The sequence below is a fragment of the Bactrocera neohumeralis genome, chromosome 3 (genome assembly GCF_024586455.1).
Source record: "Bactrocera neohumeralis isolate Rockhampton chromosome 3, APGP_CSIRO_Bneo_wtdbg2-racon-allhic-juicebox.fasta_v2, whole genome shotgun sequence".
In the NCBI taxonomy this organism is placed as follows: Eukaryota; Metazoa; Arthropoda; class Insecta; order Diptera; family Tephritidae; genus Bactrocera; species Bactrocera neohumeralis.
In genome coordinates, this window is record NC_065920.1 from 15665592 (window position 1) to 15690213 (window position 24622).

Genomic DNA, 24622 nt, shown 5'->3' on the forward strand with positions numbered 1-24622 from the left:
GCAGCTCTTTGGAAAAAAGAACAGGAAACTCGAAAACTAAGGGACTAATTCGCGTATATACAGATACACGGAAAGACGGACAAATATAGCCAAATCAACAGAGCTCGTCATGCTAATGATTTCTATTTACGTGGAATGGATCGTCCAGTCCATCGTTATCGATTGGCGAATCGGCTTTAGCATCTCCTGGTGTTATGTTTTCACTGTCATTAAGCAGGTTGTTCCCTCCACAATTTTAGTATGCTCTGGGCATCAGTCACTAGATCACCATTGAGGGTTATACAAGAATATACTCTGGTCTTGAAACCTTCTGTTAGCTGCCGCTTTTTTTTAGTAGAATTTTCGAGCAATACCCCTGTCGCCCAACTGGTCAAGTTCTTCATACTCACGCATTTCGGCCTCTTTCTTTTTCTGTCTGCAAAAGGGTCTCGCTTCTCTTATCTCACGGTATCTATCCCATCCCGCACGTATTGTGGTTGATTGTAACATACCAGCTGTTCTTTATTCTTTTCCGGAAACCAATGGTTTCATTTACAGCTGAACGTAAGGAGCTTAAAATGCCATCTCACAGTTCCCTTATGTCGATTTGTTGATGAGTGCTCTCAAAAAGCAGGAGTGCAAGTCGAGTCAAGAAATCAAGAAATGGTCGACTGGCTGTTGTGATTGCAGCTTCTCGACCTCGAACTTTCCTTGTGTTTGTTGACGTAAGCTTTTTGCTACACAGAGACGCGTGCATATCTTGGCTACAACAAGATAGTGGTCCAGATCAATGTTAGCCCTCGGAGCTTACGCAGGTCTAAAACTCTGGCAACCAAAGATACTTTCCTGGTTCACTCTGGCTTTAAAGTCCCCAAGCACGACTTTAGCATCGAGGCGGGGACAGCTCTCATAGCTGCGCTCCAAGCGATCATAGAAGGAATCTTTCCATCGAGGCGTGGGCGCAAATCAGCGATATATTGAAGAACTTCGATTTGATGCAGATTGTGGCTAGACGTCCATCCACCAAGGTGAATGCCAGGACTCGACGACGGAGTCTTTTTCCCAACACGAATACCACACAGAATTTTCAATCATTTATATGTCCACTGTATATGTCCAAATGATAGCTTAAGAGCAGCCTTCTGCAATCAGGTGATTTCGTGTCTCCCTTTTCAACAAATCAACCAACTAAATACATATCCCTTATTCAAGGGAACCGATTTCTCTGAAATCCTCACACACTTTGATTTCATTCCAAAATACTTGAATTATTAAGTCGTGGAGACTAGCCGTGGCTGTCGTTTCTACGGAACTTTCCGTCAACTCCAGCTAAAGATATCCTGCCCACCGAAGCTTCTTTCAAGCGGAGGCACATGCCATAAAAGTATCAGTAGATCTACTGCTTCGAAACGCAGCCTGCTTCAGAGTGGAGACCATTTAATCTGATAGTTAAGCTGCGGTAGAAACCTTGAGTTCGCTGCCTGAGCTCTCCACACAAGTGAAAGGATGTCTACGCTCTTAACCTCTAGCATCCAGATATTATATAATTAAACTGGTTTGGGTATTGCAGGAAACTGTAAGATTGATTAGCTTGCTAGAACAGATACCGCAGTCTCAATAACTGCAGAATGGGAAGGGCTAAGACCTGCGTTAGATTCTTGTGGTTTACTACTAGTTACTAAGGACTGTTAGGTCTGGGATCAGCTCAATAAGCGTGGGTCAACTGTCAACAGCTATGCAGACAAAAGGTTATTCTACAAGTGTACTTGTACTTCTTTATTGGCGGATACACCGCTTACATGCTTATAGTCGAGTTTATAACAGGTCGAGTCCTTTTTCACCAACGGAAACGAATACTCTCAGAGCTGGAGTGTTTTCATCCATTCGGACGATGTCTTTTAAATCGCTGAACTATGTCAATGTCATCGTAAACCTCGAGCAGCTCATCGTTCCGTTGACTGCAGTATTCGCCGTTGTAGCAGGGCAGGGCTGATGAGTGACTGGAAGAATTTCGACTTTGTTCGTCGAGAAAGGACTTTACTACTCAAATTTCTACTCAGTCCGAAGTAGCACCTGTTAACAAGGGTTATTCTGCTTTGGATTTGGAGGCTGACGTTGTTGTTGTATTAATGCTGGTTCCAAGATAGACGAAATCATCAACGACATTGAATTCTGACTAGTGAAGACTGTTTGTTTAATGACAGGAGATATTTCGTCTTGTCCACGTAAACTGCCAGACCCATTATGGCCAATGATATCGATGTCAACGGCGTTCGCCAGTACTTCTACCCTCTTGTAGAAGATTGTACCCTCTCTATTCAGCTCTGCAGCTGGATTTATTTCCTCCAGCAGTAGATGAAGAAGTCGCCCGATAGGTAGTCGCCTTGTCTGAAACCTTGTTTAGTATCAAACGGATCCGAAAGGTCTTTCCCGATCTTTACGGAGCTTTTGGTATTGCTCTACGGCAGTTGCTCAACGTCAGCGTCATCCATATTACTTTTGCGGATGCTTCTAGTCCAGGGTAAATCGTAAGAGGTCAAGAGAACTCTTCGCTCTCAGCAATGCCGATCTATCACTGGTTGTAGGAGTTATAACTGCACACTGCTCAATCGAGGTTTTGTCGCTAGAGAGAAGTTTTTCGTCTCGCAACGCAAGAGACTGTACATAACAGTCTAAGTGTTATCCCCACACCATGCTGAGAGATCAGCCAACTAGCCTAACCTTTTCTTATTCCAGATTTCTTCTTTTATGTTTATATACATATTTTAAATGTTCAAAGTTTTTTAGACAGGAAAATAAATAATAAATAAATGAATTTGCTCTGCCAGTATCATATAACAATAATCCTTTGGCGGTAATAAAGCGTTTAACGCCTTCCGCTAATGCATAAATAATTTACTTGAAATATTAAAAAAAAACGAATGTAAACCGTTTTATCAGCCTTAGCAAGCCGTGCGAATTACTTGTAATCACATTTCATACAACATTGCATTAAACGCTGGGCTTTAGCGAGCAAATTCGTACACAAAAAATGCCAGCAATTACACTAATTTAATTAATAAAAGCAGCAATAATATTATTTAATTTGCTGCGGAGGTTATCGTTAATACCCTCAAACATTTTTACCGTTATCGGCAGCTAATGCCGCAACTCAAATGGCTAATTCGACTTTCTACTTGAATTACGGCGCACAAAAAGTATCAAATGTGCTTTAAAATTGCGCTAATAGTCGAAGCAAAGCAGTGAAAAAATACAACAACAACAAGAGCAAGAGAAAACACAAACAAATTTTGTTTGGGAGGCGCAAAATCGAATTAATAATGCTTTTAATCCGTAATTTTTCGTAATCACCCCGAAATGGGGATAATGACAGTGCGCGCCTGTCCGTCTGTGCGCCTGTGCACGTGTGCATGAGTGCGTTAATAAGGAGCTCATTTAAAACGCCATTAACTACGAATTTCGGTGAGCGCCACTATTAAAGCACTGCTGGGCGTTTCAGCTAAGCGTATCTGGATGGGTGTGGGTGTGGGTGTACGCTAGTGTTTGTGCGCACTAATTTTCGATAATATTGAAAGCAACGAAGCGTCAACTTTTAAATGCCCGAATGGCCGCAAAAACACAAAAGCTTTCAACCCCAGGCGTAGCTGCTGTGCCGGGCGCCACGCTCCATGGCATTACGTCCGATGTTTCTGTTTTCTATAAATTGATTAATTAGCGTCCATTGAGTGATGACAACATTATGTGGCCGATTTACAAACACTAATATTATCGGCGCGCTCTAGTCAGTCAAAATAGAGACAAAAAGCGGTCGGAAACTTTGTCCTTTGCCTTTAGATATTATATACAATTTAGAGCAACAACAACTAATGCAACAAAGATATGAAAGCTTTTAGCTGTGTGTGTGTTTATAGTGCCTTTAGCTGCAACAACAACAACAACAAAAGTATATCGATTTACATTCTGTGTCAAATATATTATATTTGTGAAATATTAACATTGTATGGGCTCATTTGCATTGCCAGCATTATTCAGCGGATGAAATATGTCATTGGAATGACAGCGCCGACATTGTGGCTGCCGCCTTTGTTTCTTGCGGAGCCGCTCTGATTGATGTGCCTGCATAACAAGTATGTATTTGGCATTAGATGTCTATGACAAGGTACAAGTATATCTGTAGAAACTAAAAACCCGAAGAAGAAGAAGAATTATACTCTCGCAAAAGATTGCATGGGGTATAATAGTTTTGTTGAATCAACGGTTTTTTGTAATACCTTAAATTAATCGAGAAAAATATGAAGTGATATATATATAAAAGATTAAGATTACAAGAAGAGTTAAAATTCGTAATCCTTGAGTAAAACTTAAGATAACTTGAAAAACTGCGAACACGTATTCATTGTAACCCATGGGATTGGGTCTTCCAAATGGACGTAATCGGTTAATTGCCAGGCTCTAATAGTGCCGTTAAGAAAAAACATACAGTATAAAGTGCCATAACCAAGCACCAAATTAAGATACACAACTGATATTTCTGAGCGATGCGGTACACTATTGTCTAAATTCTTTTTAAAAATTACGTCGTCCTGCCTCGTAGACGGTTCAAAGTACATATCTCTTCACCATAGAGTGGAACGTTCTTCACAGAGTTAATGGCCAACCGGAAGACTGCCCTTTCGAAGCGTGCCATGTCGATTTTGAACACCGACCTGTTCGAGGTCGACGAAGGATTGAGTCCTTTAGACTCCTCACTGCTAATTTTCATCTTGCAAGTGATACTTCGTTCTTTTTAACCATTTAATAACCTCGGGAGTTTGGAGTGTTTTACTTGACTCTAGAGGTTTCTTATTTTTGTGTTGGACCACACGGTCCTGCAGGCGGGATACAGGAGCCAGTATCTGCTGTTTGCGCGCTGGGTATCTAGTGGCCCCAGAGCTTCTTTTTAACCGTATAATAACATCAGGAGTTCGGTGTCGTTTACTTGACAACGGAGGTTTCTTATTTTCGGGTAGAACCCCAATTAGTAGTATTATTCCTACTGTGTCCCCGCCACTCATACTGTTTATTTGCATTTTAACCTTATGCCAAAGATGAATGTGTCTTACAAAGGGTATTGTCCGCTTCTTTCTCCTACTTTCCGAGACGAAGCCGATGGGGTTGCCTCATGCGTCCCTCCTCCTTCCACAACACGGGCTTGGGACCGTCTAATTGGCGGAGTTACTTGTTAGTTATACCAGTTAATGCGATTCTCGTCAATGAGATATCGAGTATAAATGTTTCAGCGTAAAAGGTTTACAAGCATGCTAGCTGTCAATTGATCTTGCTTACTTGGAAAGTGTATAATAGCATGCTAGAAAAGCTATCAGCTGCGGTTTATGTGGAAAGGGTCTACTAGTATGCACGGAAAGGTGTCACCTGATTAGTTACATCCTTGGATTGAAGGCTTTGAATCCATTAAGTTTTGTTCTTAAATAATACTGTATCACTCCTTCTACGACTAGACTGAAGTGGACAAAGATCGACTCAGAGTGCCGGATGCCACTCCAGAGGCAACTGTATTTCAGCTTCTGATCTCAAAGCGACAAAAATAGCAGTTACTCACTCTATATTTGTCCGAAAATCAGGCGCTCATCACAAAGGGCGTACAAATATGTACCCAGCAATGATGTAAGTGCGGGTCATGGCTTGAAATGGAGTAGCTGTTACGATTCTAAGTAGATAGAGATTACTAAAGGAATTTATCCACTATGTCTGATGGATTAATTCCTTAAAGAAGAATCTCACCACCGTTAGTGACACTCACTTCGCCCCAAAATTGAACTTACTCGACATTTATCACCTGCTCTACTTATTTTTACCCGCTTATTCTCTCACAAAATAGTTTATATATTTTTAGTAACGCAACTTTTCCAAGTTATTTATGTGTGCTTCTTGCCTACAGAGAGACTAAGCACACATCTGGGTAAATATGTTGTAGTAAACTAAGTAAACTAAGAGATTTCATTTAATATTTCTGATTGATACTTCTCATAAATTGTATATGGTTTTTGCGAGGTCTGAGCTCTAATGTTGCCATCATCGATTTCCAATTAACCGGCCATAAATAAATATTTGTTTTACACATATATACATGAATAGCTATTTATCTTGCGTAACCGTTATTCGGAAAGAAAAGGCGTTAACATCAGCAAAGTTGCTTCGATACATAGATATATATCTGGCAACAAAATATCGCCTATTATCAACGTAGCTTGCCTCACATAAATCAATTGACCTTACTAACCCATCAACTCTCACTTGCGCTCTCACACGCACACTCACGCCCTCTAGTGTCAGCCTTCGTCTTCATTCACAACTTTTACTTCATAAATTTGTTCGAAATCACTAATAAAGCTGCCTCTCACCGCAGTTGTCCTTCACGCAAAGCGTCTGGCGCTGGCGAAGTTTACTTCCAGCTTTTTCTCTCTCTCTTTATTATTTCCAGCATCGTCAAAGTGCTTGTTAGAAGTTTTGACAGCTACGTCGAGATAGCGATCAATGTAACGAGTGGAGTGCGGCACACAAACACACCCACTCACGCACTCACGCGCTCCTTCACTCTTTCGACAACTGACAACTGCAAACTGAGAGTGTCGCCGTCATTTGCCACTTACCGCGGATGCCACAAAAGCCCGAGCATCATAACGAGCTGCATATACTCGTATAATAAATTTGACAGTTTGTCGATGTAAATATGTATGCCGTTATCCATGTATGAAGTGCTGTACGTATTTGAATAAGCGCTTGCACAAATTGGTTATGGTTTGCTCCGCTAAAAGTGACAAATGACTAAATAAATAGAGAAATGGTTGAATTTGAATGAGTGAAGCGTGTTGCCGCGGCAAAAGGACGAAAGTGGCTCTGTTACAACTCTGCTATTTGATGTATGGTTTTCTGAATTTATAACTGCGGCGCTGTTTATTCATGCAGCTTATTGTTGTTTTGGTTCGTTAGAGTATTTGTTGCTGCGCTCATATTCGCCGAAATGGTGTGAATATTTTTCATTCCGCGCTGTACGTATATATATTATGTGTGTGTGTCCAAAATATGTAATAAATAAATGACTGATTTTAGCCGCAATGGTGCTGGTGAGCATTTGATTCTGCTGTCAGGTATATTTTTGGGTGTGGAAGCGAGAGAGGGAGCTTTTGGCAAATTGCTTTGTCGGTGATCTAGAAATCGTTAGTGGTTTGGCTGAAAATATGAAGCAACAAGAAGGTGTGCGAGTTGTTCATATCATCATTTCTCTGGGTGGTGCCTGATTGCTTGACGATACACAACCTTAAATGATAGTAATGTGGCAAATCAAAAGGTGGTCATTGAGGTTTAATAAAACTATGGCAAAAGTGTCATAAAACATGACTTTAATATTATAATTGTGTGTTTGGCTTTAGGTAGTTTGAAATATTCAATGGATTTATGTTTCGCCCAATCGACAAAAAGGGAGACCCCACAGTCTGCGTCAACTACCGCGGGATAAGCCTGCTCAATATCGCACATATTGTTCTGTCTGTGAAAGATTAAAGTCCACCACAAACTGATTGGACCTCATCAGAGTGGCTTTAGACCTAGAAAATCAAGAGTTGACCAGATATTCACCATGTGCCAAATCTTGGAAAAGACCCGTGAAAAGAGAGATCGACACCTCTTCGTCGATTTTAAAGCTGCTTTTGGCAGCACGTAAAGGAGCTTCCGCTGAATTTGGTATTTTCTCAAAACTAATACGGCTGTGTAAACTTACGTCGAGCAATACCAAAAGCTCCGTCAAGATCGGGAAGGACCTCTTGGAGCCGTTCGATACCAAACGAGGTTTCGGACAAGGCCTCCCTATCGTGCGACTTCTTCAATCTACTCCGGGACAAAATAATTCCAGCTGCAGAGCTGAATAGAGAAGATATAATCTTCAACAAGAGTGCATGCCTTTGACATCGACATTATTGGTCATAAAAACTGCGCCGTTGGTTCTGCTTTCTCCAGATTGAACAAATGAGCCAAGCAACGAACGAGGGCAAAACCAAATATCTCCTGTCATCAAGCAAACAGTCATCGAACTCGCGACTCGGCTCCCACGTCACTGTTGACAGTCATAATTTCCAAGTCGTAGATAATCTCGAAATCCAACGCATAAGAGTAGACAATTGAGAAGTAAAGTCTTCTCTCGACGATGAAAGACCAAATTCTACAAGCCACTCATCATCCCCGTCCTGCTGTATGCTGCAGGGGCACGATGACAATATCTGATGAGTCGACCGTTAACCGAACGGGTTTTATTCATTATTATTGAAAGGCATCTTTCCTGGTTCGATGAAGCCATGTGAGGGAAAGAATCGCTCGAGGAGAGCGGCGGTTAGCTTGCTTACGAATGGATCAAAGCTTGCTAGAGCTGGTGGAGGAGTATACTGTCCGGAACTTTCCATCAGCTTCAGCTTCAGATTTCTCGACCACTGCAGCGCCTTCCAAGTGAAAATTGATTCCGTAAAGATAGCAGTTGGATTACTGCTTCAGAGCTAGCTATCTGCTTGCTGAAGACAGATTAAGGAATGTCTGAAATCTCCATCTCTATGTTAAAATTGAGCTTCTATATATATGATTATACTGGTTTTGATGCCTGGTCATAGCGGTATTGCAGGCAACTATAAGGCTGATGGTGGTACATTGGCAGAGGTCTAGCGAGCTCTTCATTCTGAGAAAGGTCCACCTTTCAATGGTTGTAAGAATTCTAACTGGACATTGTCCTCTCAGGATTCATAATTCGAAATGAGATAGAATCAACCACCTCTAATGTCCGGCTTTAGCCAGACCACGGCAAAAAAATCTTGGATCTCATACTTTCAAACATTCAGGTGAAGTAGCGAAGATAGAAATAAAACAACTAAGCAGATTTGTTATAGGTTCTGGGCTCTTTGCAGGTAGCTAAAATTCAACTCAAGGAACCCAAGGTTTCTCAAAGACTGAATATAGCAATCTAAATGTCATCCCTAACTTCGGCTTAAATGAAGCTACAAAAGCCTTCACGCAGTTGTATGCTACTGGCATCCGATCTGAGTAATATGTTTGAAGATTGTAGCATTTGATTGGACAACAACTCATACCAATTTCATGAAGATATCATTTCCAATACAGGAGTTTTCCATATAAGGTCTAAGTTTTGACCGATCACTTTGTATGACAGCTATATGTTAAGTGTTCCAATGTAGGCTGTTCCGTCAAATGAGATACCAGTTCGCATATTCACAAACAGACTAACATGGTTAAATCGATTCAGCTCGTCATGCTAATAATTATATATAGTTCTAAAGGGTTATCCTTGAAGATTATCTCTCTCTAATATTGGCCGCGACTGTCTCAGGTGATACATTCGTTAAGTCCAATTTTCGATGACTCGAACGTTTCGACTGGTAACTGACGAATGACATGATGTTTTGGTTTTAGGCTTGAATCGAAGCTGGATTGTCCGCATAGGCTTTAAACTTTTCCAATCCAGGAAAAAGTCTAACGGTGTGATATCACACTATCTTGGTAGTCAATCGACCAACCCAAAACCTGAAATTATCTGCTTACCGAAGTGTTCTCTCAATAAATACATTGATTGATGCGTTTTCTGGGAAGTGACACCGTCTTGTCGAAACCAAATGTGGCCGATATCACGAGCTTTAACATCAGGCATTAAATAGTCGGTTATCATGGCGCATTGATTCCACCGGCTCTCAAACCACACCAAACCTTTTTTTTTCTGGATGAGATGGCAGCTCTTGCCTGTTTACATACTCATTGCGACAGAGGAGATCTTCAATGCTGAACAAAATTTGGCTCGAAAACTTCGAATCTTCTTGGAAGTTTTCAAGAGCCCATAGAGCGAAGCAATGTCGTTTGGAAAGGTGGAGCGACTTCAGTTCTTGCCCAAGCTGTATTTTGTACGCTTTCAATTTAAGATCTCGACCAGTTCAGAGTATACAAATTATTGAAAGCTGTTCAGTATACAGTCTCTAGTAATCTTCTAAGTTAAGCGGAGTTGTAAAACTTGCTATTATCTTCACCAATTTTTGGAAATTCTTATGTTACCAGCAATGAATTTTACAATTACACCACTCGTTCATTTGTTTTTGGTTTGTTCGTTTCACTTTTCTCTTTTTTTTGAGTATTTTAACTGACTTGTTCTGCTTTGGTCAGCAATCGCATTCAAATGATTGTGACAAGCAGTAAATTTGTCGGTTGCACAAAATCCCAGCAATATATACAACGATATATAGGCATTTATATACGAGTAGCGGAGCAATTGACCTGATTTCGGAACAACACACACACCTACATACAAGCATACATCATCCGCCAGTGGCAAATGGCAAGTGAGAAAAGATTGTTGCTGCGACAGCAGACAGCATTGAACGGCAAACTTCCAGCAGATTCGAAGCTAGAATGTGTAACATTGAAGTGGCGAAAACAGCAAAAGCAACGAATGCCAACGATTTAAAGTTGCCAACGAGATAAAGAAGGGTGAAATGAATGCAAATGCCAATGTAGAAAGTTAACAAACTTTTCGTGGTCGTTAACCTTTGACACATTGACACTTGCTAAGCTTTCAAGCGATTGCGTTTTCACACAAGCACACACACGCGCGCACATACAAAGCACATTTCAGCAATCTAGAGCGCGCTCCGCAGCCCTCCGATCTGCGGTGGAGTGTGAAGTAAGCGAAGTAAGCACAGAAAATCACAAAAAGAAACAGACAAACGGCTAAAGCGAGTCTTAAAAGCATTTACACTTGTGTGCGATCAAATTTACTGCCTTCGACAAGATGGATTAGCACGGAAACTTGATATTGACCCATGTACTTATGGACTTACAACAGAAAATATATGCACAGATAATATATATGTAAGCACAAGTATGGCAATTTTTAAACACTTGTGCCATCAAACGAGAAATTTGCAGCAAAATGTTTATAAATTGCATTTATTCCACCTCCACATGCACACTCATGCAAAATAGCCAAGCACTGTAGCCACTTGCAACACACACCCACACCTACAAAGCATGCAACTAGCCTCAGCTGTTAAACAGCACTCACTTCTCATGCAAGCCAGCTGCTACTATAGCTGCTGGTGCATTTTATTTTTAAAGAATTTTGCTATTTGAAACTTTCAACTTGAGGATTATGTCAACTTTGTCCCCTTGCAACAATTCGAAGCAAATGTTTTTGCAAACATTCCAACTCCCTTTGTGCACTGAAATCGTGCATGCATATTTGCACATATAAATATATTTAGCTCATGCATGTATGTAAATAATTTTCCATCTTCAGAATGTGTCCACAAAATATGTATGCATTTATATATAGTTATATGTGCCACATGGGCTAAGCAGCGCTTAACAATGAGGAGTGGCTGCTATTGCTATATCGAGTTGAGTTCACGATTACATGTGTGTGTGTGTGTGTGAGCTTTGTGCAACTGCTGCTTGCATTTCTTCTTCTTTCTAAGGCTAATACAGCTCGATATATATATATTAAGTGCAGCCTGCTGTACCAAAGCATTCTGAGAAAGCTTTATAAATATTGTCAAATGTACTTAAACGGATCAAATTTGTTATAGGCAATAAGTATGCAGACTATGTACATAGACTCAGCTGTGATTTGAGAAGAACTATGGCACAATCACTTCTAGAAAAATGCTTGGGAAACCATACTTAAAGGGTTACGTGGGTTTTGGCGGCCGAAAAATTGTTTATTTTCATCATTTTATCTTTTTTTTCATATAATAATTGAATTCATTTATTACATCTTTTGATCATATGAAAGATAAACAATTCAGTAAAATTTTCATAAAAATATGTTGAAAATTCAGCTATTGGCAGCTGGTTTCCGGCGGTAACGCCCAAAAATGTTTTCTCGCGCTGGTCAACATAACAGAGAAAGACTTCATCTAAAATCGAATTTCATTAGTCAGTAACTGACTTTAAGTCGTTATTTATCTAAAGATTCGAAAAAAATGAATACTTGGCAAAGCTGCGAGCAAAACCGCATAATTTTAGTTTAAATTTTTACCACTAAATTGCTTTGAAATTATTTTTTGGTAATTGAGAAAAGAGTCCTTCGACAAGTCATGAGGTCATGCTATTTAGAAGAACTGTAAAAGATTTCAATAAGATCGCTTAACTAGCTTCTGAGAATTTCTGACTTTGAAAACGATGTTTCGAGAAAAACACGTTCAAAGATTGAAGTAGCTGACAGACCTAGCCCGAAGCTCCGCTCTCTCAAAGGTCCTATCTATCTATCACTTTTATTCCGATTGCATTGAAACTTTGGAAAATATTCCAGACATATTAAATAATAATAAAACTTTTTTTTTGAAAAATCGCTTAACCGCTTAACCGTTCTTATCCAGAATTTATGCCTCTCGCAACAATTTTCGGAAAGCGTAAAATAAAATAGGTAGTTTCCACGGTGACGATTATGCGATTGGATAACCTTAGACCGACTTAAATAAATACAGAAATGAAAACCTGATAACAGACACAGTATACACTCGAACTTTGGAGAGAACACTTGTAGAGACTGTTAATGACGAAAGCAGTGCTTCGAAGGATAAAAACACCGCGGCAACAATCTAACGTGACGAAATTATCGTGCCGCAACTCCACCAAAATTAGATGAAAACAGCACTAAAACGATTTTAGTACAACAAAGCCAATGGATTACCAACGAATGCGCTGGTTAAGCCATGTCGTCGATGATGCCCCAGTGAAAAGCTCCTTCGATTTGAGAATCATGGATGGACAACAGAAGCAACAGCGTCCGCGCATCCAAGGGAAGGACTAAGTGCACAGCGAACTGTCCGCATTTGAGATGTACAACTGGCGTGAACTCGCAAACGATAGAGACAACCGGCAAAGTTTTGTATTATCGGCCAAAATCGACCCACGGTGGTCATGCCAAAAAAGAACAAGGAGAACCTTAGAACTCTAGTACCTTTACAGAACCGACATCGATACATTTACAAGTCACTGTTGTTCGTTTTTTTCAAAATACTTAGAGTTCAATAAATTAACTTTCGGACAAGAGCAAAATTTGTATGTGACCCGACATTAGAAGTTTCAATTTTCCACCAAAACTTTCGGACATATACATAATAGCTGGCTAGGCATGGGATTGGTAGACAAAATAAACCACGCTTTATTTCGGCGAAAATTTGAACATTGATGTCATGCGATACATGCGATCCAGCAGCGGAACACTTAACATCTACGCGAACGGATCAAAAATGGCTGATGGAGAGAGCGCTAGTATCTATTACGCGAAGCTAGATCTCAGCCGGCTCTTCAAGCTGCCAGAATATTGCAGCATTTTCCAGGCAGAAGCCTTTGCTGTATATAAACTGGGTTCCAAGTTACTAAAGAATTGCGAGGAATAAAATATATGATGAAATTACAAAAAGTGTCATCCACTTGACTACTGAACCAGTTCAGGAAGTACGCAAATGGTTAAAAACGATACACAACGAAATTTCCGAAAGGACTAACAGACGGATCAGGTTGAGGGGGAATGTCTTACGAGCATGCAGGATCAATAAGACACATGTAGAAAGTGCAGGGAACTACGCACGAGGCAGACGCTGGAAAACCTACTCTTCTTATGTTCGGTTATTTCTAGTACCCGGCTTAGATATCTAGGAGCTCTGAAATTTAAGAGAATAAATGGCATATCAGAATTAGATATTAAGTCTATATGAACTTCGCAAAGAGCTTATACTAAAAAATCTCCATTTGGTATTGCAAATGACTGTAAATCTATGTATGGCGTGACTGCTTGCCAGCGTTACCTAACTTAAGCTTACTTATTGTGCGGAATAAGAGCATGACCCCACAAATTTAAGCTAACCAACAAGAACTAATATATTTTACAAATTTTCTAACAGTCTAGTCTCATCGTCATTAATTTTTAAATTAAGCCATTCCAAAATTTAAGCAAACATTTCTCATATGTTTTATGTGATTTCACTCCCCCAGCGCCTGGTGCCGTTCTGCACTCTTGACGCTGCCCAGCATTTAGAATTCTCACTTGACCTCACTTCATTTGGTCGGTTAGTTATATTTCGCTGTTTGTCTTCACTCACTTTAAATTCAGCAATGCTATGGTTTTGTTGTTGTTTTGGCTTTCATTTATTTAGCACACAGCGCGCAACGGTGCCAGCAGAAGCGATGAATGCAGTTGGTGAGGCGGCGCTCTGCAAGCGCGAAGTAGCAGCAATCAACCGAACGAAAAAGTAAAAAAGCATAAGAAATACAAAAACAAAACGCAAAGTGCATATATTATACGAATAAATATGTATATGTGATTATATGCATGTGTATGAGTGTGTGGTGGACGTGTTAAAGCCATGGAAAACGACTGGGGAAGGATTTTTGTCTAAGTGTCAGCTTACACGAGTCTCTAGACAACGCTTATGTCTTGCGCTAAGTGCATACCATTCATATTTATGTGTGTGTGAGTGTGTACATAAGCTCGTTTAGCTGATATGTGTGTGTGTGTGTGTGTGGTGATTGTGCTGTTGGCCACTTTAGTACATCAACTTCAATTAAGTAAATATTTGAGTAGCGAAACTTTATTATTTTTGTGTAGAGAGTCGGCAGGGGTGGGACGATGGCTCATCTTGGCTTACAAATGTTTGCACAGTATTACCGCATTCCACTGCTGTCCACTGCATTGGCATTTATGTGCATGTTGGACTGTGTATTGCGGTTGTTCTACGACAATGTGATTGCAACAGGCCAAAACACCCAACAGCTTAGATAAATAAAGACGCTCCCACACTGCGTCTTTCAGCTCTCAACCCATCAAAGTCGCCACCACTCACAACAACAACAACAACAGCAACAACAGCAACAACTTGCGATCCAGAAATTCACGCTAACTCCATCGGTATTATATTACGAGTTGCCGGTGCTTTATCAGCCAGCAGCAATAACATCACTGACATCGTCAGCCATGTGATAACCACAACTAACGCCGCACACCAACATCTCCAGCGGCCTCAACAACAACACCAGCAATGACAATACTATCTGCTTCCTTGTATTGTTATTCGTTACAGTTGTTGGCGTAGTCAGCGCCCGTGCTGTCTGACTTTGTTTTTGCCGTCATCGTCATCATCATTATCAGCGACAGCTACAACGCCCGTGGTGGTGCTGCCACCATAACGGTGCATATATATAGATGGTATACATGTAGTTGCCATTTATTTCGCACAATTCTCATTTTGTACCATTTCTCTCTGTTTCAATGTTCTTCAGGCAGTCATAGCATTCCGAAAGTGGTCAAACTAATAAATTCCTTGTTGTTGCTATAAACTTTCTTTCTTTTTATTTGCCCAGCACTAATTGCAATTCCCGAACAGCGTTCGCACATTAAACTAGTTAAGCTTTTAAAGGGGAAAAAGAGTTGCGTAGTTTAGGGTGGGGATTTGATGTTCGAAAATTCGAGGATGAAATTCGAAGTTAAAATTCGAAACTGAGAAAAGCAAAATTTGAAAGTTCGAAGGTCGTAGGCGAGATCCAAAGATGAAAAATTTAAATTTGAAAATAAGCGATTTAATTTCGAAAATTTCGAAGTTCAGATTCGAAAGTGAGGAATGTAAATTCAAAAATTTTAAGTACATTACCTCAGTTAAGCTTTCAAAAGGATGGAAACAACAAGTGTTGTGGTTGAGTTTTAATAATCGAAAATTCGAAAGCAAAATTCGAAACTAAAAAATCAAAACATGAAAATTTTTAAATTAAAATTCAAAACCGGAAAATATGCATTCAATCGGAAAATTTTCGAAAATTTTAAGTTGAAATTGTGAAATAAAAAATCAAAACATGAAAATTGTGAAGTTCGATGTTAAGATTTGGTAATGAGAAATTTAAACTCGAAAATGGGAACTTCTCCACGCTAACACATTATACTAGTTAATCATTGAAAAAGATTTGCGAATATTAGAGCTGAGATTAAAATTCCGGAAATTCGAAGTTAAAACTCGAAAATGGCAAATCAACACACGAAAGGTTCAAGGTTCAGGATAAGATTAAAAAATGAGAAATGTAAATTCGAAAATTTGAAGTTTTCAGCATATGCATATTACTCTAGTTAAGCGTTTAATGGGAATAAGAACTGCGAATATTAGAGCTGAGAGTTAATTTTCACACATTCGCAGTTTAAATTCGAAAATTCAAAGTTAATTTAAAAACCGACAAATTAAGATTCCCAGTTCAAAGTTATGATCCGGAAAATAGAAATCATGATTCGAGTATTTGAAGTTTAGATTCGAATTCGAAATTTTGAACTCTCTCGGATTAATGTTTAAGTGCGGTGTATGTCAATATTTGTTTCTCAGTGCATTTTTTAAATGATTATAGACATTATTTACAGAATCGTTTTGAAATTATGAAAGTACCACTAGAATATTACCAAATCCTAAACTAATTTTTTTAGCTTGGTAAATGGTAACATGTAGATAAGGTAAGATAAGAGATATTCTTCGTCGGAAATTATCAGCTATTAGAGAACCTATAAATATTTTTATTCTTCGAAGTAGAGCTCTACCTATGATTCTACGAAGCGCTATTCTTTTCTTTAGCGCTCGAAAAGTCACATTTCCTTCTGTTATTCTTTCGGCTAATCAGAAGGACCACGAATAACTTAGTATTGCAATAAAAATAGAATTTGGAATCACAAATAAATGCCCTGCTAAATAACGGACTCATATCTTCTAGTTTTTTCCTACCCCTCAACACATACATACAATGAAGATGATATATTCGACATATCCTACCTCCTGTTCGGTTGTCCAACAACATAAGTAAATGTTATGTCTGATTTAAGGTATATATACATACATACATGCATATATACATATGTATGTAGTGCGCAGCAAAACTTTTGCCTCACCAATGCTTTTCTTTTACTCGCCGTCTTAGCTCTTTACTCTTCCTGGTTTTCTGGCACTTCACAGTTACTTCATCATATTATTTACTTTGTCATTATTTGCTATATTGTTGCCAGTTCAGTTTGTCTGTGCAAATACAAGCAAACACACTAACAAGCCAACAGCGCCGAACAGCTGCCATATAAATTAGAAATAAGACTACAATTCTACGGGCAAAACTCAGTGAATTCAGTTGAACTTTTACAGCCAGCACCAAAGCTGTTAGTATTTGTTTTCTCCACTGATGGCAACTTTTCGCGTTGTTGTTGTTGTTGATGTTGCTAACTAATGTCGAAATTTTGTGTTGTAGTGCTTGTGCTGCGCTGCCGGGCGTTTGTTAACACTTATCAACACGCAAATAGACACACACACACATACACAGATAAGTCAATTTACAAATCATAAATGTATGCGCGGCAGCAAAACATACATTTGGGAGTCGCTGCATATGTTAAGGGCGTAAGTTGACTTACTAAAATTTTGTTTGTTGTAAAAGTGAACGGAAAATTTTTATGCTTAAAATTGTCAGTATTAGAGCTTAGGCTAATTATTCAAAAATTCGAAGTTGGAATTATTTTTGAAAAATATTGGAATTATTTTGAAAAAATTGGAGTTATTTTTGAAAAATACATTTTTTATTAAGATTTTTTTTTTAAGAAGTTTAGTTTTATGCTAATTAATAGTTTTGAGCTGCAGAATCTACTGGAAAAAAACTTAAATTCGGTCATCAAACTATTTTAAAACTATTTTGAATGAATCCGCTTGCTTTCTTCAAAGCCGTGCAAATAATGGAAATACTAGAAATTTTTCTTAGTAGTTTATTTCGAAATCGAATATAAACATTGAAATTTTTGAATGAGGGTCTCTATTTTGGAGTCATAATTTTAATTTCCAATTTTGATTTCTCATTTCTTAAGTTATTTTCGATTTTTCGAACTTCAACTTCGAATTTTCAAAAATTTAGTCTCAGCTCTAATACTGACAACTCTTTCACTCTTATTTATAGGGTAACGTGCCAACGATGAAAACACCGAATTTTTAAGTTATTATTAATAAACATATGTACATATGTATGTACATGTGTCAAATCTTCGAATTATGATTTCATATTTCTTAAGTTAATTTCGAATTTTAACTTGCGATGCAAGCCAGTTTTATCATCGCAATGTCTTGCAACATGCCTAGCCAACACTGTCATCTTCGAGTTTTGACACACACAAAAAACAACGCTTCTAACAGTATTTTGTCAATTTAATGAAGTTGAGAGTTTTGCACTAAACTTTCGCATTACAGCGCGGTTTATTGACTTGGATATATACACACTGCTTCATAATCTCGCATAGTTTAGCCAGCAGCGCCGACTCCTTATATAACGACGCTGCCTCCACAGCAGCACTTAACACTAGCGTGTCACGGCAGCTGCAGGGATTTTATTGTTGCTACGTAGTTGTGTGCATTTATGAGCAAAAATTTCAAATTGTCTCTAATTTTGTATATGTGTTGCATAAACATATGTCACATGGCCTTCTTGTGGATTTCTTTGATTTTTTCTATTGTTTGTTTACTTTTTAGTTATGAAAGCGTATTTGTGGCAGCAGCTGGCGGTTTTGTTGTTTTTGCTAATGCAGCTACTTGCAAAGTAAAACAATGTGGCATAAATTGCCAATAAAAATGAATGTCATAGCAAAAACAAAAACGCAAAGTTATAGTTGCAAAGTTCTGATTTTTATTGCACACACAACTTGACTTCATAAGGAGTATATAAAAAAGTTGCCACAATTTGTTGGTATTTAAGGAACTAGAAAAGTATAAGAAATATGTTTTGATCATTTTGTCAAGTTTTGAGTATATTTGGAGTAGCATTAATACATATGTACATATATAACGGAACAGGTAAAGATAGGTTAAGAGGCCGATCTTAAGAAGGATCTCACTTGGACAGCTTAAAACGTCGGTCCATTGTGGTACCTAGAACTCGTATATAATAGATCAAATCGGCAAAGCTTTTAAACTTACTATATAACAAATTTGTTGAAACGGTTATGTCTTCAAGCTGGACATTGCTAAGGGCAAGTAGTGCAGTAGATGTCCTGAGTTGTACTTTCCAAAGGAGCTAGTAGTAAACCAGCGCCTGCTAAGCATACACTAGAACACAAGACGCTAATAGAGGCCCAGCTCGGTCCCATTCCGATGTGATCGGAGCAAGATCTCCCTTCTTGCAGGCTCATCGGTTTTGCAGTTGTCAGCGATGCTGCTATAAGAGTCTGATGATTAAAAAGCTTGTTGCTATTTTTAGTGAGGACAGACAGAATACACCTTGACTAGCTGAAATATACCCCAGTGGTCGAATAGTTATGATTAACAGAAAGCTCCTTACTGAAAACTCCTCGTTATACCTTCCTTCCTAGCTTCGATCCATCCGTGAAGAAGCTCACTGCGCTTCTTCTCCAGCCACTTTTCCCTCTCCAATCTATGTGCAGAGAAAAAGCCGCCATGAATGACCTTTGCGATGGAGAGATCCAAGTTTTTAGAAATGTGGTTGAAAAAGGAACGAATTTCAGCGTGTTCTGTTTTGGATGTCTGCATATACCTACCTATGGGGCACTTTTCTTAGCCCGATTCTCCTTAATATTTAATATCCAAGAGAACTTTTTATTAAGAACAAGCCTTCGCATTTTACATTATTACATCTTCTCAACGGGTTGAAGACGTGAGCTTCTGCACGAGGGAAGCAGATATCATGCTAAAAAAGTTTTTCTTGGACTTACGCCTAAGCCGCTTTTACATATGGCTCAAGCACCATACGACTTCCGGGTAGCCAGAAAACATCCGTTTGAAGGCGAGCTAAAGTGAGAAGACGAAACATCCCCTCCACAGGGTTGTGCGCTGGGTTTGAGACCCGCCACGTAAAAACACTACAAGTGAAAAGGAAACAACGGCCTCCGATAAGTGGCCCCCTTTTGTGACGACCCCTCTCGGTATTCTACTTCTATTCTGGAGATCTATGAGCCACTCCAACGTTTTCAAGATAAAAAATAGAGTATGAGTGAAAGAGTCGGAAATCCCTGTACCGACGTGAGAGCTCTCTCCGACCTGCGGTATAAACGCAGCCTTAGCCAGTCTCCAAAGTCTCATATGGAGGCTATGTATAACGGTACGAGTGGTTTAGGAAATCATTCATCTAACGTAAATATCTTACGTAATCAGCGTAATTCTCTAAAAAAATGTAATATTGAGTACAAATCTCGAATATATTACATATAGATTAGCTCAATAGTCTCATTCAAAAACCTTCAAAATCGCCCTCGTATGTATTCGCCTTAAAAAAAATTTATTATATTTTATAAAATTAAAACATAATTAAATGTATGTTTATAAAAAATTACAACAACAAACAATTAAAAGTTGTATAAAAATTACAACAACAAACAATTAAAATTTGTATAAAAATTACAACAACAAACAATTAAAAATTTTATAAAAATTACAACAACAAACAATTAAATTTTGTATAAAAATTACAACAGCAACAAAACTGCTTCAAAAAATTTTAGTTCTTCCCTTAAAGCACTAAAATAAGCAATTTCGCTATTCTTAAATTTTTTCTTCAAGCAACTGCTTTCTTTACACTCACACCGCACCACAGCAGCGAATATATACCGTTTTCTATTCCAGCGCTTATATTTATAAATGTATATGCAGCAAGCATTTATGCAAATACAAGAGCATGTTTGCATGTCGCCCCGCGCCATCAATTCGCCAATCGCGTCGGTTGGATGGGCACGCCACGGCGTATGCGCGATTTTATCATTAACATTGCAATTACAAACATGCGTGCGTCTATTAAACATGCAAACTCATAATCACAGCACATATCTGCGTGCAGCATGTGGCAATAGCGCTACAATACACCAGTGAATACGCCGTTAAAGCGCTGTCACTTCAATTAGAGCCAAAGCGCGCGCGAGAGAGAGAGAGAGAGTGAGTGGAAGCATGCGGAGGCACGCGCAGCCAAAGCAAACAGCGTAAAAAGGCGCGAAAAACTTCACTGTGTCACCCAGTGCGATATCAGCGCGGGAAAATCTGACCGAAGTCATTTGCATTAGCTTCATTTGTGGCAATAAGCATGTTAATAAGCGGGCGTGGCGCAGCCGTGTCGCCGAATGGCAGAGCGCACGAAAAGTTCCATGATAAATTATGAAGATATTACTTAGTCGTTTGTTATGGAGCTTTGTCCCGCGGGTATGTGCGCACTGGCATACGCTTGGATGACACTTTTTGGTAGTGAACGAAGTTGGCAATTTTCCTCTTTGCTCAACTTAGTTACATAGAAAGGCAGGAATTTAAATTTCGAAAAAGTTGCTTATTAAGATCACTGAGTATTTAAGAGGAGTGTATTATATGAATTTAATTTTCTGACTGCAATACGACTGCAATTCGAACATGTTTTTGATTTGCCGCTCTCAAAGGTCTATATTCCAAGCTTGCTTCCATTGTCTGCCTGTAATTCGTTTTCTATGCAACATCACCACTAAACATTACATAATTCATTACGTAAATGTGCAGCCATGTGAAAAGTAGTAAATTTCAAATTATCGATAATCGCATTTCCACAAAGCAGATATTATAATTTACATGGCTTCCTGTGCAAGCGAAGCTTTGAAAGCTTCAAGTTCTATAAAATCGCAGCAAGTGAAAGGAAACATACCCATTCATATACAAAAGAAATCAATGAAAGCAGACCGATTCAAGTATCGAATTATCGTAAAACAAGCTGCGAAACCCTTTATTGTTCACAACGCCAAAAGCAGCCCACATCTGTATATGTGTGGAAGTATGTGCTGTCGTAGGGAAGCTTTACTTTTATGAATATATTATGAAAACTTCATGCACATGTCAACCACTTGTCTTATAAATCCGAAGTTTCCGGTCAAATGCCCACAGAAGTGGTTGTCAAAGGAATCAAAGCAGCTCGTTAAAACCATGCACGTGTCTGATGCTATGCAATCCCATTAATAACTGCTTTAATTATTACGCTGCTTAATGCAGTTATGTTTGCTGTCAAGCTGCAGCTCTTTTGAATTTCAAAGAACTTAAGGCTGAAACGCATCGCTAAGCAGCAAAGTAGTAGCCGGTCAAGGCAATTGAGCAATTTTAGAAGGCATATACATTATTACTTCAATAATATATATATATATGTATACCTACTCATACAACACACAACACTCTAAATCAAACACTTTGTTGCATTTTACATGTCAACTTCAAGCAAATGCTCCTTAAACTGACCATAGACTTCAACACTACAAATATTTAAAGCAAATCACTTGCAAAGCAACGAGAATTCAAGGCAATTGCGAAGTGCAGGCCAGTAAATTATGGAAATAATACACGCTGTATATCAATTTCAAGTTAGCGGGATAAGATATTTGCACTGAATATATTGTAAATTAATTTACCCACATTTATTGATATAGAGTGTATGGCATAGCTGTTTGTTGTGCACTGACATTCAGTTAATGAAATTAAGTTTAGTAGACAAGCTTTTATAATCAGTATATGCCAAAAACAGGCAGTTAAGCTAAATGAGTGAAATAAGCGACAGAATGCTAACAATAATTCTTACAGTGAGTTAAAGTATTGAAAAGATTACAAGAAAGCTCAAAATAGACGACAGTCTGAGTAAAAAATGTGAAACAGCATTTGAATTCAATTTAGATATCAGGTCTTCTTCAATGCACTTCTTTTAAGAAATTTATGGAGGGCTTTTCAAAGGTAAAGAATTTCCTAGAGGACTAGTTGTCAGAGTAGCTGTCAGAATAGAAACAAGCATTTGACATATCCCTTAGAGGTAAAAAATTTCCTAAAGGGCTAGTTGTCAACCCAGCTGTCAAAATATAAAAAAGCATTTGAAATTTATCGCAGAGGTGAGGAATTTTCTAGAGGGCTAGTTGTCAAACTACGCATTAAGGATTACGATTTGAGGACATGCATCTAGAATGTCTGGTCCCTCAATTGGGAAGTTGCCGCTGCCCAGCTGATTGATGTCCTCGTGAAAAAAGGCTGGCATCACCGCTTTCCAAGAAGTACAATGAATGGAACAAGGACTGAGACGAATACTTACTTGTGGCATTTACTAAAGTGGCCTTAAAGTGAAGCTCTTCAAAGCTCTTGACGAAAGAGAAGGATGATGTGACCAAAGATGCCTTCTAGGAGCGCTAGATTCTAGCACAAGAAAATCATCAATCTACTTGGCTGTCTCCGGATTGAAAAGTTGCCAACCAGATCAACCATCTTGTAGTAGACGAAAGACACGTTTTCAGTGTTTTAGACGTGCGTAGGTTCTGAGATCCTAACTTCGACTCGCACCAAGATACGCCCCACCTCTGTGCAGAAAAAACGCACGTCAACAAACACAAGGGAGATTCGACGTCGAGAAGCTGCAATCACAACAGACAACCGAACGATGTTCTACTCGACTTGCACTCCTGCTCTCTGAGAGCACGCGTCAACAACTCGATATAAGGGAACTGTGAGACGGCTTATCAAATTTGCAAATTTCTTCATGAACTTAGTCCATACTGTCCAACATGTACAGAGTGTACTCGTATAAAAGACTCTCAGCACTTTTTGCGCCATTGCCCTCGGTTTCCGGGAGTAAAAGATCAGCTGAAAAGCACACTTGCTGATAGTTTTACGGTGGAAATTTTTAGTGTGAGAAAGCATTTGGGAAAGCGTCAGGCCTAATTCCGACAAGATTGAAACATTTAGGAGCCAGTCGGTCCATACCATAGAACAGACTTATCTGTCTTCTTCTCACCATGAAGTAATACTTAACTCAGTCGTTCCGTGGCAGGAATATGAGAAGAGTTAAGTTTAGCGGATTAAAGTTCCGTCCTCAGGCTTTCGATGCTTCCACCTATCATAATAACGAAAAACTTGCAGAACTTGCAAGACTCTCGTGCTCTCTCTCTCTCTCCTGCGAAACTTTCTTTTACAAGCACAATGTACTTTTACATCTTCATCAACTCTGAATATTTCAATTAATAATATATTAGTTAATAAAATCTGTGAAATTCTCTGTCTCTCTCTTTCTTTTCCTCCGAAGCTGCTTTCAACTCTCTCACCCTCCCTTGTCAAATTTCAAATCATGTTACAAGTGTTTCAATTTAAGAAAGTGCAAATAAAATTATTTCGTTTGAAAATCAATTCTCACAATTTGCTTAAGCTTCTCCTGCCGGTAGCCTTCAGGTTGCTTGAGCGGAAGTTCACGCGACAACCCCAAAACACATTTACTGCTTTGATGACATGCAAAACGAATACCAATAACGCGTGCCGGTAAATATAATAAAATAAATAAAATTAGAATCGCGGCAAAAAAATCGGCAGCAACATAAAATTGAAATTACGTTTAATACGAAGCTGGCGACAATCACTGTGGCTTAAGAGGCTTGTGCGCCAGCGATATCAATAAAACGCTTGTATTTGCACACCTGCAAGAATAAGAATAAAGAAGAGACAGGACCGCCGATATGGTTGTGTGTGTGAGTTTTTATGAGTTCGCCCGGCAGCATTGCCAGCAGAAAGTGGTGAACGCGGTGAAAGCACACATCGCGTGCCGCTTACTTTTGCATCTCAATAAAAAG